Genomic DNA, 18,201 nt, shown 5'->3' with positions numbered 1-18,201 from the left:
CCCCCTCCTTCCTTCTCCTGCCCCTCCCCCCTGTTTGGTAGCAGCATCACTGCAGCCCTCCTTTCTAGCACCATAGCCAGTGGTCTGTATGCTGTCCTGTACCACATCGCTAACCGGGCTGCAGTGGCCACCATGCTGGTGAGCCCGGCCACGCTCAGCAGGAGGCCACCAGCCAACAGGAAGACACAGAAACCCCCCGCTGCTCCAGCCCGGCTCGCTGCCCCTCCCGTCCCCTCCAGCCTCCCGTGTCCCCCTTCCTCTGTCACCGCTGCCTGCGGGGCTGCTGGAGTCCCAGACGAGACTGTTGGGGGTGCAGTGAGGAGAGCCGCAGGGGGAGGACTCAGGAAAGGAGGTGTGGTCCAGAGAGGAGGAGCTGCAGCTGTTACAGTAGGATTCTGCAAAGCTGCAGTGCTCTGGTATGGGGAATCGGTGGTCTGGTTTGGGGAATCAGTGCTCTGGTTTGGAGAATCAGTGCTCTGGTTTGGAGAATCGGTGGTCTGGTTTGGAGAATCGGTGGTCTGGTATGGGGAATCGGTGGTCTGGTATGGGGAATCGGTGGTCTGGTTTGGAGAATCGGTGGTCTGGTATGGGGAATCGGTGGTCTGGTATGGGGAATCGGTGGTCTGGTATGGGGAATCGGTGGTCTGCTTTGGAGAATCGGTGGTCTGGTTTGGGGAATCGGTGGTCTGGTTTGGAGAATCGGTGGTCTGGTTTGGGGAATCGGTGGTCTGGTATGGGGAATCGGTGGTCTGCTTTGGAGAATCGGTGCTCTGGTTTGGGGAATCGGTGGTCTGGTTTGGAGAATCGGTGGTCTGGTATGGGGAATCGGTGGTCTGGTATGGGGAATCGGTGGTCTGCTTTGGAGAATCGGTGCTCTGGTTTGGGGAATCGGTGGTCTGGTTTGGAGAATCGGTGGTCTGGTATGGGGAATCGGTGGTCTGGTATGGGGAATCGGTGGTCTGCTTTGGAGAATCGGTGGTCTGGTTTGGAGAATCAGTGCTCTGGTTTGGAGAATCGGTGGTCTGCTTTGGAGAATTGGTGGTCTGGGTCAAAGGCCCTGTGGACTGGTGTGGAGAATGACTGCTTCTTGTCTGATCAAAATCTCCAGAAGGACCTGGCCCTGGTTCACACAGGTCACTTTTTTCCAGATTCACAACAGAAGATCCCTTGAGTGACAATGGAGACTCACAGATCTGAGGAAACGCCACAAAAAAAAAGACTTAAAAACCAACATGGAGTATCTAAAGACCCAATCTCCCTAAGACCTGAACTGTTGGAGACTTGTTCCTTCAGGGATGTGAGCGTGGCAGTATGGCAGCCGAACCTCAACATCTACAGCTGAAACCTCGTCAACTGTATAAATACACTGAGACATACAATTCCTGAAACCACTTCAGCGATAACCAAAATAGATTACCTACATGATGATCTTTACCGACATGAAGACTAGAGGTCGACCGATTTATCGGGCTGATATTTGGACATTTTTCTCCATCGGCCATCGGCCGTATTTTCTTTTAAAAAGCCGATTTTTCATCCGTTGTATAAAATGACGCAATTTTTGATCAGGCACATGTGCAGGCAGCTAAAGCTGCCCCTCAAGAAAGGACCCCTGTGGCACGCTGCTGCATTTAGTTACGTAGGAGCGGAGTGTGCTCGGTGGAATCCAGGCTGTGGAAAAAGCTGCTCCTGTTGCATCTGCAGTGAAGAACGGATTTGTTGAACATTTCAACGTTTTTGCGGCTCTGTGGCTCCAGTCTGCAGCAGATCAGTGTTTACTGCAGAGAAAAGTTTGGCCGGGGAGCGCGCCGTGCTGCAGTGCTAACGCTGCTAACGTTGCTAACGCTGCTAATGTTGCTAACACTGTAACACTGCCAGTGTTCGACTGTCGGAGAGTTTTTTTTCTTCTTTTCCTCCGTTGTCCAGGAGCTGCACAATGTAGCGCAGGCAGGGCGCCCGGACTGAACAGGTCTGGCGGAAACCCTGCATGTTGTTAACCTCAAATGCTACTGTGTGATAAGTTTTAGCAGTAAGAGATTAGCTGGTCTGAGCTGACTCTACTTGTGCGTGTTCAACCGTGTTGGTGAAAACACACCACTACTGTAGTTAACAGCAGAACAAAGTTAATAGGAGGAAATGGCGAGAGTAAAATAGGAAATAATCAATCATGGAGCTTTTTCTGAAACATGTATTAGCTATCCGCAAATTCCTCCACATAACGCATGACCGGAGTTCTGTTTTTATTTGTATGTATGGCTTTTTTTTACAGCCTTGTTTCTGACTGCTTTTGTTCAAATTACATTAAAGTTTAAATTTCTTTTTTGACACTTTAAGAAGAGTGTGAATGTTTACTACTGCTTGTTACATTGTGTGTTTACTCAGACAAAATATTTCATTGTTTTGAAAGCTGAATAAATGTTCAAAGGACTGGACACCACTTGTTGTAATAGATTTCTTTTAGTTGCTCAAAAATTGCTGTGTTTCACAAATGTGATAAACATACAAATATACATATGTATATATATATATATATATATATATATATGTGTGTGTATATCAGTGGTGGGCCATCAGGGCCTGCAAAGCCTTCTCTGCTGGCCTAAAAATTATCTGAATTACAGACTGATGTAAATTATATTTTGTCCATAAATAATTAATAAATGATTCCAAACGGTATGTTCCAGTTCCTTTCATAGTTTTCCCGTGGTCACGCTGCTTCCAGACATGTTTTTTTCATATTAAATCATTTAACCAATCAGATTTCAGGCATCATCTGTTGCTAGGGTCAAAGAAATCTGCCCGAGGCCTTCGCTGTCCGTTCCTGATGGCGCAGTGAAGTAAAGTGAAGCGTCAATCAGACAGTTGCTTCAACCAATCAGATTTCGAGTTGGCGACTCAGCGCCTTCTAGCTTCTAGCAACAGCAGATCCAGGCCCTCTGATTTACATTCACCAAGAGATACAGTAGGGGGCGCTATGCACCTAAGTTGTTGGTCGCCTACCTCAATTATTCCAAAGAAGAAGAAGAAGACCTGAAGAGAAATAAAACTTATGCCAGAAATCCCACAGGACAGCTGGACTTTCAGCCCTGGCTTTATGGAACTGAAACTCACGGATAATCTATATGACAGAGCAGTTGAACTCTGTTTGAGGAAGGAAAGGAGGATGGATTTTGTTTTCAAATAATCAGGATTTTGGTGAGTAAAATGTTCCTCTTTTCCTAAATAATATTGCTGTTTTAATAAGTTGTTGATGCTCATTGTATGCGCACAGATGTAGTAGGAGACTTGTGCACTTCAGCAAAGACATTTATTCTGGCTGCACAAGTATCTATCTGCTGTGCAGCAACTCTTTATGTGCATATCTGCATAATAAGAATTTTTTTTGTAGACAAAATAGTTATTGAGAGGTGGATTGGTTCAGGCGGATCTGTTCTGATGGCCTTAATGTGAAATGCACGGTCCGCCACTGATATATATATATACATATATATATATATATATATATATATATATATATATATATATATATATATATGTAAAAAATCGGCCTAAATATCAAATTGGAAAAATCGGCTATGCATATCGCACCGGCTGCCCAAATTTGGAAAACATCAGCATCGGCCCCCAAAAAACCTATATCGGTCGACCTCTAATGAAGACCTTTACCGACATGATGGTCTTTGTCTACATGAACATTTTTATCTACATGATAATCTTTATCTACATGATAATCTTTTCCTACATGAAGACCTTTATCGATCTGATGATCTTAACCAACAAGATGATCTTTATCTATATGAAGAACTTCATCTGCATGAACATTTTTACCTACGTGATGATCTTTACCTACATGGAGACTTTACCTAAATGAAGACCTTTCCCAACAGGATGATCTTTACTGACGTGACCATTGTTGTGTTACTTACCACACTTTCAGCATTGCCGCTGATTATTATTGTGTTGTTGTGTTACTTACCACGCTCTCGGGGTCACTGCTGATGACTGTCCCATCGCGGACATACACACTGAAACCGTTTTCTTGGAGGAACTGGTACAAGTACCCCAGAGAACAGGAACATTCCCAGGGATTGGCTGACAGGATGATGTAGGGGATGTCTTCCTTCTTGCTGAACCAACCATCAGGCATCACCCGGATCTGAAAGTACACAATCAGTCACACACACCCGTCTCCTGCCGTCAGCATCAAGTGAGTCCTACCTGATTGTTTTCCAGGAAGAGATTTTCTATGGCAGCAAGTGGATGGAGCATGAGGGGAGGAAGCACTGCGATCCGATTGGATGTCAGGTCCAGGGTCTGTGAAACAGAAGCCGTCTGAGAAGCTGGGTGTGCAGCAGTTTGGCTGTGCTCTCACTCTCTCTGTGACCTCTGACCTCCAGCCGGCTCAGTCCGGAGAAGCTGCCGTCACTCAGTGCAGAAATCGCATTCTTGGGCAGGTGGAGTTCGGTGAGCGCGGGGCAGGCGGAGAAGGAACCGTCGGGTAGGCCGGTGAGGCGGTTCGATCCCAGGCGAAGTACGCTGAGGGTCGGCAGCAGAGCACCGGGGGACAGAGGGACCTCCGGGATCTGTGGGCCAGAAGAGGGATCGGGACATGGCGTGGTCTGATGGAGTCCGAGCAGAGGCAGAGGCAGGCTCACCTGGTTTCCCGTCAGGTCCACCTCATGGAGCTCTGGAAACACCTGGAAGGAGGACCAGGAGAGACCAGAAAACAAGTTGTCTGGGAACAGCAGAACCTGAAAGCATACATGGCAGAGTGAGTGGGAGAGCAGGTTGTGCTCTGGGGATGTGGTTTGGTTTGGTGCTCAGCTTGTCCACAGATCAGACGAGACAAACATCATCAGTCCAACATAGACCCAGTTCATCCTGGATCAGACTGATTACCATGAACCATCCAGACCCCGGGATGCTCAGGAGGACATTCAAGGCCATTGAAGTCCTCAGGAAGAGGTTCCAGACCCCTGAGGTCCTCAAGAGGGTGTTCTAGACACCAAAAATCTTAAGGAGGACATCCCAGGACCCTGGGGTCCTCAGGAGGGTGTTCAAGACCCCTGAAGTTGCCCCTAATTGTTGAGTTGATTCAGAAACTCAATCTGTCAGTCCTTTCCTCTCTTTATCCCCTCACCTCAACCGGAATAGTGAAAGTCACCACCTCTGAGCCTGGTTCTGCAGGGTTCTCCTCCTCTGAGTCTTCTCTGAGGAACCAGGCTCAGAGGAGGAGAACCCTGCAGAACCAGGCTCAGAGGAGAACCCTGCAGAACCAGGCTCAGAGGAGGAGAACCCTGCAGAACCAGGCTCAGAGGAGGAGAACCCTGCAGAACCAGGCTCAGAGGAGGAGAACCCTGCAGAACCAGGCTCAGAGGAGAACCCTGCAGAACCAGGCTCAGAGGAGGAGAACCCTGCAGAACCAGGCTCAGAGGAGGAGAACCCTGCAGAACCAGGCTCAGAGGAGGAGAACCCTGCAGAACCAGGCTCAGAGGAGGAGAACCCTGCAGAACCAGGCTCAGAGGAGGAGAACCCTGCAGAACCAGTCTCAGAGGAGGAGAACCCTGCAGAACCAGGGTCAGAGGAGGAGAACCCTGCAGAACCAGGCTCAGAGGAAGAGATCCTGGAGAACCAGGCTCACAGGAGGAGAACCCTGCAGAACCAGGCTCAGAGGAGGAGAACCCTGCAGAACCAGGCTCAGAGGAGGAGAACCCTGCAGAACCAGGCTCAGAGGAGGAGAACCCTGCAGAACCAGGCTCAGAGGAGGAGAACCCTGCAGAACCAGTCTCAGAGGAGGAGAACCCTGCAGAACCAGGGTCAGAGGAGGAGAACCCTGCAGAACCAGGCTCAGAGGAGGAGAACCCTGCAGAACCAGGCTCAGAGGAGGAGAACCCTGCAGAACCAGTCTCAGAGGAGGAGAACCCTGCAGAACCAGGCTCACAGGAGGAGAACCCTGCAGAACCAGGCTCAGAGGGGGAGAACCCTGCAGAACCAGGCTCAGAGGAAGAGATCCTGGAGAACCAGGCTCACAGGAGGAGAACCCTGCAGAACCAGGCTCAGAGGGGGAGAACCCTGCAGAACCAGGCTCAGAGGAAGAGATCCTGGAGAACCAGGCTCACAGGAGGAGAACCCTGCAGAACACTGAATGGTGCTGGAAAAAAAAGCTTATTTTGCTGTCTTGGCTTACCTGGATCACAGGTTCAATTCCCAGTGGGATGCCGGAAAAGCCGCCCGCAGTGCAGTTCATACTCGGTCGATGGTCCTTGTCCCTGTTGCTACGGCAACCAGGAACCAGGTCTGCTCCAGTAACGTGAAGCAAGAAGCAAGGAAGAGCAAGAAGGAGAGAAGCACTCATGCTGACCTGGGAGAGGACTCGAGTCTGCTGAGTGAGAGTGTGAGTGAGTGTGTCTGTGTGAGTGTGTGTGTGAGTGAGTGCGAGTGAGTGAATGTGAGTGTGTTTGAGTGTGTGAGACAGAGATAAAGGACTTCTGACTGATGGCTTCCTGTCTGGAACCACACTGACCGTATTTGGACATTTGGCCTTTCACATGACAGGAAGAAACATCAAGTCAACATGAGACTGAAGCGACAGGTTTTCACTTTTTCTGCTTCTGTCTGAGCTTCACAGTCAATGTCTCCGTTTCCAAAATGATGGCTGAATACAGAAGTGCTGAAACACTGCAGTCATCTCATTTTGCCTTCAGCTGAGGAAGGTGTTGGTGCGTCACATGATCAGTTGAAAGTTGTGCATCATTCATAGCACCCAGAGTCATCTGGACAGGGGATCAAGTCAGTCCAACCGCACCCGGAGACCACGAGCACCTGGAGCGGAGCAAGAGAAAAAACACACAGCATGGGCTGGACGTCAGTGTGAGGACAGGAGAAGGAAGTCTGAACACAAGTCTGAAGAAAACACCCTCAGCAATCCATTTCAAACAGAACCCAGCAGGGACTTCCTGTTGAGATGTAGGAGCCTGATGTGAGCTGGAGGGCTCCCGGTTCCAGACTCTCTGTAAACTCTACTGTCTCAGCCAGCTCCGACAACGAAAGCTCCAGTGAGTTTCACTGTAGGGATTTACCCACAAAATAACATTCAAACTCTGGCAACACGAGCAGCACGTAAGATAGCTTCATTCTCAGCTAGCTTCATTCTCAGCTAGCTTCATTCTCAGCTAGCTTCATTCTGAGCTATCTTCAGTCCGAGCTAGCGTCATTCTCAGCTAGCTTCAGTCCGAGCTAGCTTCATTCTCAGCGAGCTTCATTCTGAGCTATCTTCACTCTGAGCTATCTTCAGTCCGAGCTAGCTTCATTCTCAGCTAGCTTCATTCTGAGCTATCTTCACTCTGAGCTATCTTCAGTCCGAGCTAGCTTCATTCTCAGCTAGCTTCATTCTGAGCTATCTTCATTCTGAGCTATCTTCAGTCCGAGCTAGCTTCATTCTCAGCTATCTTCATTCTGAGCTATCTTCAGTCCGAGCTAGCTTCATTCTCAGCTAGCTTCATTCTCAGCTAGCTTCATTCTAAGCTATCTTCACTTTGAGCTATCTTCAGTCCGAGCTAGCTTCATTCTCAGCTAGCTTCAGTCTGAGCTAGCTTCATTCTCAGCTAGCTTCATTCTGAGCTATCTTCATTCTGAGCTATCTTCAGTCCGAGCTAGCTTCATTCTCAGCTATCTTCATTCTGAGCTATCTTCAGTCCGAGCTAGCTTCATTCTCAGCTAGCTTCATTCTGAGCTATCTTCATTCTGAGCTATCTTCAGTCCGAGCTAGCTTCATTCTCAGCTAGCTTCATTCTCAGCTATCTTCATTCTGAGCTATCTGCAGTCCGAGCTAGCTTCATTCTCAGCTAGCTTCATTCTGAGCTATCTTCACTCTGAGCTATCTTCAGTCCGAGCTAGCTTCATTCTCAGCTAGCTTCATTCTGAGCTATCTTCATTCTGAGCTATCTTCAGTCCGAGCTAGCTTCATTCTCAGCTATCTTCATTCTGAGCTATCTTCAGTCCGAGCTAGCTTCATTCTCAGCTAGCTTCATTCTCAGCTAGCTTCACTCTGAGCTATCTTCAGTCCGAGCTAGCTTCATTCTCAGCTAGCTTCATTCTGAGCTATCTTCATTCTGAGCTATCTTCAGTCCGAGCTAGCTTCATTCTCAGCTATCTTCATTCTGAGCTATCTGCAGTCCGAGCTAGCTTCATTCTCAGCTAGCTTCATTCTGAGCTATCTTCACTCTGAGCTATCTTCAGTCCGAGCTAGCTTCATTCTCAGCTATCTTCATTCTGAGCTATCTTCAGTCCGAGCTAGCTTCATTCTCAGCTAGCTTCATTCTCAGCTAGCTTCATTCTAAGCTATCTTCACTCTGAGCTATCTTCAGTCCGAGCTAGCTTCATTCTCAGCTAGCTTCAGTCTGAGCTAGCTTCATTCTCAGCTAGCTTCATTCTGAGCTATCTTCATTCTGAGCTATCTTCAGTCCGAGCTAGCTTCATTCTCAGCTATCTTCATTCTGAGCTATCTTCAGTCCGAGCTAGCTTCATTCTCAGCTAGCTTCATTCTGAGCTATCTTCATTCTGAGCTATCTTCAGTCCGAGCTAGCTTCATTCTCAGCTAGCTTCATTCTCAGCTATCTTCATTCTGAGCTATCTTCATTCTGAGCTATCTTCAGTCCGAGCTAGCTTCATTCTCAGCTATCTTCATTCTGAGCTATCTTCAGTCCGAGCTAGCTTCATTCTCAGCTAGCTTCATTCTCAGCTAGCTTCATTCTCAGCTAGCTTCATTCTGAGCTATCTTCATTCTGAGCTATCTTCAGTCCGAGCTAGCTTCATTCTCAGCTATCTTCATTCTGAGCTATCTTCAGTCCGAGCTAGCTTCATTCTCAGCTAGCTTCATTCTCAGCTAGCTTCATTCTCAGCTAGCTTCATTCTGAGCTATCTTCATTCTGAGCTATCTTCAGTCCGAGCTAGCTTCAATCTAAGCTAGCTTCAGTCTAGCTTCAGTCTTAGCTAGCTTCAGTCTAAGCTAGCTTCAGTCTCAGCTGGCTTCAGTCTGGCTTCCGTCTCAGCTAGCTTCGATCTCAGCTAGCTTCAGTCCGAGCTAGCTTCAGTGTAAGATGGCTTCAGTCTCAGCTAGCTTCAGTCTCAGCTAGCTTCAGTCTCAGCTAGCTTCAGTCTAAGCTAGCTTCAGTCTCAGCTAGCTTCAGTCTAAGCTAGCTTCATTCTCAGCTAGCTTCATTCTCAGCTAGCTTCAGTCTGAGCTAGCTTCAGTCCGAGCTAGCTTCAGTCTCAGCTAGCTTCAGTCCGAGCTAGCTTCAATCTCAGCTAGCTTCGATCTCAGCTAGCTTCAGTCCGAGCTAGCTTCATTCTCAGCTAGCTTCGATCTCAGCTAGCTTCAGTCCGAGCTAGCTTCAGTCTAAGCTAGCTTCAGTCTTGCTTCAGTCTCAGCTAGCTTCAGTCTAGCTTCAGTCTAAGCTAGCTTCAGTCTAGCTTCAGTCTCAGCTAGCTTCAGTCTCAGCTAGCTTCAGTCTCAGCTAGCTTCAGTCTCAGCTAGCTTCAGTCCGAGCTAACTTCAATCTCAGCTAGCTTCGATCTCAGCTAGCTTCAGTCCGAGCTAGCTTCAGTCTAAGCTAGCTTCAGTCTAGCTTCAGTCTCAGCTAGCTTCAGTCTCAGTTAGCTTCAGTCTAAGCTAGCTTCAGTCTAGCTTCAGTCTCAGCTAGCTTCAGTCTCAGTTAGCTTCAGTCTAAGCTAGCTTCAGTCTCAGCTAGCTTCAGTCTAAGCTAGCTTCAGTCTCAGCTAGCTTCAGTCTAAGCTAGCTTCAGTCTAGCTTCAGTCTCAGCTAGCTTCAGTCTCAGCTAGCTTCAGTCCGAGCTAGCTTCAATCTCAGCTAGCTTCGATCTCAGCTAGCTTCAGTCCGAGCTAGCTTCAGTCTAAGCTAGCTTCAGTCTAGCTTCAGTCTCAGCTAGCTTCAGTCTCAGTTAGCTTCAGTCTAAGCTAGCTTCAGTCTAGCTTCAGTCTCAGCTAGCTTCAGTCTCAGTTAGCTTCAGTCTAAGCTAGCTTCAGTCTCAGCTAGCTTCAGTCTAAGCTAGCTTCAGTCTCAGCTAGCTTCAGTCTAAGCTAGCTTCAGTCTAGCTTCAGTCTCAGCTAGCTTCAGTCTCAGCTAGCTCCAGTCTAAGCTAGCTTCAGTCCGAGCTGGAGTCTCAGGTAGTGACAGACCGTTCGCTCTGAGGAACCCACTGCCTTGGTTTTCCATCACTGTCGAGACACTCACCCCAGAGTTCCAACAGCAGAGGACATTTCTTCTTTCATTGAAGAGTTTACTCCAGAACCACTGAGAGAACCCTGGAGTCACTTTAGACCAGGACCAGAACCACTGAAAGAACCCTGGAGTCACTTTAGACCAGGACCAGAACCACTGAGAGAACCCTGGAGTCACTTTAGACCAGGACCAGAACCACTGAAAGAACCCTGGAGTCACTTTAGACCAGGACCAGAACCACTGAGAGAACCCTGGAGTCACTTTAGACCAGGACCAGAACCACTGAAAGAACCCTGGAGTCACTTTAGACCAGGACCAGAACCACTGAGAGGCAGTGTTGGGCAAGTTAATTCAAAAAAGTAATTAGTTAGAATTACAAATTACTTCTCCCAAAAAGTAATTGAGTTAGTAACTCAGTTACCTCATTAAAAAAGTAACTACTTACTCAGCAAAGTAACTGATGTTATTTTTCATGTTCTATATGTTACTACATTCTATAACATCTATAACATCAAAGATGTTTATATCAACTGTCTGAAGAATAAAACAACTTTATACAGTATTTTAAAATATTTAGTATTTATTTGAACTAAATTGCAGCCTGTTAAGAAAACACAAATGCAAACTTCTGGTCATTAAGTAGTGGAAATCTCTGTAACTGTACATTCAGCCTACTGTGTGCCAGAGTACTGCAGTCAGTGTTCGGCTCGGCTCTGGTCGCCTGCTGGTTGCTTGTTTTAACTGAGCGGCTCGTCTCCCTCCTGCTGCATTTGGGCTTGAGCTTGGGTTAGCATGGGGTTAGCAGCAGCAGCAGCAGTGTCATGCTAACATGTGTTGAAGTGAGGTGCTTCATAAAGTTCCAGTTGTCGGAGACAGACGTGGATGAAGTCTTCCAGTGAGACTTCCAGTTTCAGAACGTTACTGTTGAACGTCCTGGGCTCCAGCTCTACGCCATTGTCTCTGTCCTGTGGTGTTTACCGGTCAGCGCCTGCAGTGAGTGAGACACGTGAGCAGGGCATGATCCCATGATCCGCCCACCAGCCAATCATCATCTCGTCCATGATCCCATGATCCGCCCACCAGCCAATCATCATCTCGTCCCCCCCCCCCCCCCCCCCCCCCCCCCCCCCCCGCACTCACCCTTCATTCAATCTAATTGTAGTAACGCACTTCCTATTCTCAGTAACGGTAATGGCGTTGCAACGATGGGAAAAGTAATTAGATTATTCGTTACTGAAAAAAAATAACATCTTTATTACCAACACTGCTGAGAGGAGCCTGGAGTCACTTTAGACCAGGACCAGAACCACTGAGAGGAATCTGGGAGTGACCTTTGACCTGGACTCATCCTTTGCATGAAACAGGTCTGCAGGACCTTCTTCTTTCACCTGCGTAATATTTCTAAAATCAGGAACCTGTTGACTTATAGCTGAGAAATGAATCCATGCAACAACTAAAAAACATTATTTTTGGGAAAAAAAAAACATTATTTCGTCCACCATTTGCAACTGAGAAGAGCTGCAGAAGCCAGGCCTGATAAAAAGGCTCCAGGAACTGGATGAGAGGTGGGAGGAATGGCAGGCTGACGAAGAGAGCCCACAACCAGCATCCATCCAGAACCGAGACATTTCCCTGGTGAGTTTATTTTAACACAGGACATGCCACTACAGGCTGACAGGACTGTTTTTGACACTTTGCTTGGAAAGATATTGGAAAGATATTTTCAATAGAAGTTATTTTACTGTGGAGGTTGGCGAAATGCAGCAGTCGGTGTGTGAAGACCACCTTTATTTGGTAATCATCCACACACACAACACACTGACACTTCCTTCACACTTCCTTTTTAACCCCCACCGCCAGAGCACCACACCTCCCCACATCACCAAGCCCCGCTGTGAGAGTATCCAAACCCACAGACACCACACAGCGCCCCCAAAAACATTCAGAAGGGAGCTAGCTCCCCAAGAAAGAATAAGAAGTGAAAAAGCGCCATCAAGAATCAATCAATCAATCAATTTATTTTTGTACAGCCCAGTATCACAACAACAGCTGCCTCAGAGGCTTCAAGATGTTACATTGGTTGGTAAAAATAAAAACAGTGAATAAGCATAATGGTAATACGTCAGATTCACAGTAACGAGACAAAACGAAGCAACCACCGCCTTCGACCCTCACATCCGGCAAGAACAAACTCCAGAAACCCAGTGGGAGAAGAAGAGATCTTGGGGAGAACCACAGTATGGAGGGATCCCTCTCCCAGGGACAGACAGCTTTGGCAACAGTTAGCATGAGACAATAAGAAGTAAAGCCTAGGACTATGTTGAGGACAGTCCGTTGGACGGTCCAACACAAGAACCACGGATCCCAGAAGTAGAACCGAAGCCAGTCCGTGGGCAGGACCGACAGGAGTGTCCTCCCGGTCCGGACGGAGCTTGTTCGTAGGCCCTCGTAATAGTGGAGTCAGCAACTGAAACTGGAGAAGACTCCCCCTCGAAGGGGGGGACAGCAGGTGAAAAGCAATGAACGGACTAAAGGGAATAACATTCAGACATTAGAGGACAGGGCTCAGTGCACCGTACTTCCCACAGCATTCTAGCTCCTGGGGTAGCTTTTAATAATGATGGTTTGTAACAATTCGCCCGTTGTTTCCAGGACGATCTTGCCACACGCATGAAGAGGTCACGGGCGGAAAATGACAACCAGCAGGGGTGATTAACCAGGAACGACAGACTCAGGATTGACAACAAAAAACACATTTATTCCAGGAGAGAGGAAAAGAAAACCCCAACAACTGAACACAAGCAACCCGCCGCTCGGGCGCTCCGACCAATAAACTTTAACCACAAATGCCGCACCTCGCGGGAAGCCCCAAAAAACCACAAAATCTCCCCCCCCTTCCCCAATGTTCCCCCAAGTTTGAGGAGCACGTCCCTGCACGGGGACGGACTGAGATGCCGGCTGGCCGAAACTACTCACGCCCCTGCCCAAATCCTCAGTCCTCTCGCCCCCAACGCTCCTCCTTTCCAGCCCGGCGGCTCCGTGGCAAACAGCCTGTAAATCCAGAGGGTCCACAATACTCCCGGAATTATAATCCCACTGGTGCAGATCCGTCCTGGCCAGCGCTCCACGGCCTCGTGCCTCCGGACTGTCAGTTCCAAGTTGGCGTGTGACGTCACTTCCCTCCTCCAGCAGGTGCGCTGCCCTCCTAAATAAACAACCCCGCCCAGATACCAGTGACAGGTGAAAACGTTCTCCCCCGATTAAATATCCCCAGTGAACCAAGTTCACACTCAGCTGTCAGCTCAGGAAAAAAAACATTTAATCCCCCCTGCTGGGTGAAACGGGAAAGACCTACCCGGTCGTTACAGGTTTAGAATCCCTAGCTGACCTGATCATAGGCTGCATCGAAGAGAAACGTCTTGAGCCTAACCTTAAATGTGGAGACTGTGTCTGCCTCTTTGACACCACTTGGAAGCTGGTTCCATAAAAACGGTGCCTGATAGCTAAAGGCTCTTCCACCTAGTGTCCATTTAGAGACTCTAGGAGTCACCAGTAACCCTGCATTTTGAGAGCGGAGTGCTCTGATTGGTTGATAAGGCGTTAAAGCATCTTGGAGATAGGTTGGAGCCATCCCATTTAGGATTTTGTAAGTGAGGAGAAGGATTTTAAATCTAACTCTAAACTCGACTGGAAGCCAGTGAAGAGATTTTAGAACGGGAGTAATGTGTTCACGTCTTCTAGTTCCAGTTAATAATCTGGCGGCCGCATTTTGAACCAACTGAAAGTTTTTTAATACACTTTTTGGGCAGGCTGCGAGAAGGGAGTTGCAGTAGTCCAGTCTAGTAGAAACAAATGCATGGATGAGTTTTTCTGCATCGCTTCTAGGTAGAATGTTTCTTATTTTAGCTATGTTGTGCAAGTGGAAATATGCTGTTTTACAAGCCAGGTTGATGTGTGCTTTAAAGGAGATATCCTGATCAAATAAGACCCCGAGGTTCCTGACAGTAGAGGAGGAGGATACACTGACGTTATCTAAGGTGATAATCTGTTCAGATAGACACTCTCTCAGTTTATGGGGGCCTAGTATAATGACCTCTGTTTTGCCAGGATTCAGACGGAGATAGTTCGTAGTCATCCAGGATTTAATTTCTCTGATACAGTCACTGAGTCTGTCTATTTGATTAGTTTGATCAGGTTTCATAGATAAATACAATTGTGTGTCATCTGCATAGCAATGAAAATTGATACCGTGACTTCTAATTATGTTCCCTAAAGGAAGCATATATAACAGAAATAAAATTGGCCCGAGCACGGACCCTTGAGGAACCCCATAACTGACCTGGGAGCACGGTGAGGACTGTTGGTTAACGTGAACAAATTGGTACCTATTAGATAAATAGGATTTGAACCAGCAGAGGGCTTTTCCTCTGATGCCGACCTCACATTCTAACCTCTGCAGGAGAATATTGTGGTCGATTGTATCAAAAGCTGCACTGAGGTCTAAGAGAACCAGGACTGAGACTAGACCTGCGTCAGCCGCCAATAGCAAGTCATTAGTGACTTTAATTAACGCAGTCTCAGTGCTGTGATAAGCTCTATATCCTAATCGTCGACAGTCCCACACAGGAGGTTGAATCACGCGGCCCAAACGACTGCGCACTTCCACAGGAGCAGGTGCAGGACCCGCTGGTAGGGCAACTGCAGGTGCAGGGGGCACCGTGGGAGCATCTGATTTTGGGGGGACGCCCCCTTCTTGGATTCTGCGCCACCTCCACCGGCTCGTCCAGCAGAACGTGCTGTCACGACTGGGGTAAAAGGCGGTAACATAAAGGCCACAGATGTGAAGTGGAAAAAAAATTATTTATTATCAAAAGTACAAAATTAACGGGAACAAAAATAGACTCTAAACTAGAGCTGTCAATCCACAAACACTAAGGCCAAAAACTAACGGAAATACAACACAGATTCCTCAAACCAAACAGAATCAAGAGCCTCACTGACTGACGAAGTAAGAGTGACTACCAGAGCATGCCGTTTGCAGCAGGCTGCCATCAATGTCCTCGGGACATCGGAGAAGGGGAGGCAGTGTGAGCAGGAACCGGGACAAAATGCCAACTGGCCCCTCTGAAACTGGGCCGCCCTGCCGCCATTGACCAGGGTTCTGACGGATCAGGGAGGAACTCTCCAGGGACCTGCAAAGGCTGACCCAGGACCAGCTCAGCAGAAGACGCCTACAGATCCTTCTTTGGGGCCAAGCGTAGACCCAGCATGACGTCCAGCGCCGTGCTGAAACGGACCACCCAGGTGGATATGAAGGCTGCTGCCACCTCTGTGGATGAAGCCAGTGGAGCCACCTCTGGCCACCTGGTGGTCCGGTCCACCACAGTCAGGAGGTGAGTAAAAGGTTTTTTTCAGGACCTCCAAGATATGACTCACAGACTCCTGGGGGTCCACAAACCCCAGTTTGACAACTGCTGCTGAAGATATGCTGTTACTGTACAAACCTATGCTTGTTTTTGTATTATGATATATATACATATATATATATATATAAAAAAGAAAAATAACCAAAAAAAAAAAAAATCATTGGTGAATTATGCAATCTGATTACGAGCTCTTTCAGAGTGATTACATACATTTCAATAGGTAACACTGCCCCCCCCCCCCCCCCCCCCCCACACACACACACACACACACACACACACACACACACACTTTCAGAGATTGATGCGCAGGTTGCCAGTTGGGAGAGATTACTTGATTTTTTTCACATTTTCGGAGCGACATCCCACCCTTCAGAAAACCGGCGCAGGTTGACAGTTCAGGAGAGACTACTAGCTTTTAGGGAGTTGTGGGGCATCACACCTGACAGCGCTCGTGCACCCAACACGTCTCGCTGTTCGCTGTCTGCAGCGCTCCTCACGGTAGCAGCTCAGAAGAAATGCTTTAGGCGACCATGTCTTCATATTCAGAATATCATGAAATGACTGGTACCTGTTTCCATGGCTGGGATAATGTGAATTCAGCCAACAGACTCACCAGCACTCTCCAACTTCAGCTGGAAACATTACCCCACTGTTACCGGTCGACCTTCATCTTCGTTAATTCCACCATTCGTTAATTCAAGCATTCTACTGTCTCAGGTGTCTTTTCCAGTAAGATCTGTTCTGCAGTCCAGTGGTTCCCATCTTGGATTTACAATATGTGGGTCATAAAAGGAGGACAAACTGACCTGCCTCTTCTGGTTCTGGTTGGCTCAGATCAAGACTCTGACTGCTTTGATTGGTTCAAAACAGCGTGAGTTAAATGACTCCAACGTGATTCCATTGAACACAATACACTAGGACTATCCAAACTCAGTCCTGGATCCCGCAGTCCTGCATGTCCTCCCTGCTTCAACATGCCTGAATCTCATGAAGATAAAGGGCCAAGTCCAGCAGAAAGCCTGATAATGAGTATCACTGCAATCAGCTGTATTGAAGCAGGGAGAACACGGAGAACATGCAGGGCTGTGGCCTTCAGGACCGACTCTGGACACCCCTGGACTACACTGTTCCAAAACAACAAAGCACATGAAAATACTGTGTCTCCACCTAGGAGAACTTTAATCCCTGGACCCAGACCCCGGTAAGGGATGGAGACTCTCCAGAGGAGTGTAGGGACTGTCCAGAGGAGGGTAAGGGCTGTCCAGAGGTGAATAAAGGCTGTCCAGAGGAGGGTAAGGGCTGTCCAAAGGAGGGTAGGGACTGTCCAGAGGAGGGTAGGGACTGTTCAAAGGAGGGTAAGGGCTGTCCAGCGGAGGGTAGGGACTGTCCAGAGGAGGGTAATGGCTGTCCAGAGGAGGGTAAGGGCTGTCCAGAGGAGGGTAAGGACTGTCCAGAGGAGGGTAGGGACTGTCCAGAGGAGGGTAGGGACTGTCCAGAGGAGGGTAGGGACTGTCCAGAGGAGGGTAATGGCTGTCCAGAGGAGGGTAAGGGCTGTCCAGAGGAGGGTAGGGACTGTCCAGAGGAGGGTAATGGCTGTCCAGAGGAGGGTAAGGACTGTCCAGAGGAGGGTAGGGACTGTTCAGGGGAGGGTAATGGCTGTCCAGCGGAGGGTAGGGACTGTTCAGGGGAGGGTAATGGCTGTCCAGAGGAGGGTAGGGACTGTCCAGAGGAGGGTAGGGACTGTCCAGAGGAGGGTAGGGACTGTCCAGAGGAGGGTAGGGACTGTCCAGAGGAGGGTAGGGACTGTCCAGAGGAGGGTAGGGACTGTCCAGAGGAGGGTAGGGACTGTCCAGTGGAAGGCAGGGACTGTCCAGAACTAACTGTAACTTCGCTTCTCGTCCTGATGTGTGTGGTTCTACCAACAGGAGAAACAAAGACAAGCAGAGATTTTAGTTTGTGGTTGATGGAAGTTTTAATATGTGGACTCTGAAAATAGTACAAGTACAGGTACGGGTAGGGGTAGAGGACATACAGATGAGGTACAGACATGTGGTTCCTGTTTCAGACTACATAGGCACAGTGATTACCTGGTTAGTTAGCGACCACCTGCACAAACTAGCTTTCAGCTAAAGCAGGAGAGACGAGTCAACGGTCAGCACTCAGTGAGCCGGGGTCCAGGACCAGCTGGAGACCGGGTCCAGCTCTGCAACTAGCTGGTGTCCGCGACCGGCTGGAGACCAGGACCAGCTGGAGACCAGGACCAGCCGGTTCACAAGTCTTTCCATTCGTCAACCTGTGTGAAAATCTGACTTTAACTCAAGTTTGGCTCCAAGTTTGAAACAGCTGAAAAACACAACCTGAGATGCAGGTTTGAGGTAGTGTGTGTGTTTGTGTGTGGACATTTCTGTGTGTCTGCTGTGTGTGTGTCTGTGTGTCCCTGGTGTGTGTCTATGAGTAGATATCTATGTGTCTGCAGTGTGTGTGTGTGTGTGTGTGTGTGTGTGTGTCTGTGTGTGTCTGAAGTTTAGTGTGTCT

The sequence above is a fragment of the Salarias fasciatus genome, unplaced genomic scaffold (genome assembly GCF_902148845.1).
Source record: "Salarias fasciatus unplaced genomic scaffold, fSalaFa1.1, whole genome shotgun sequence".
NCBI lineage: Eukaryota > Metazoa > Chordata > Actinopteri > Blenniiformes > Blenniidae > Salarias > Salarias fasciatus.
The sequence above is the reverse complement of the archived record's forward strand: the minus strand, read 5'-3'. Positions refer to the sequence as shown.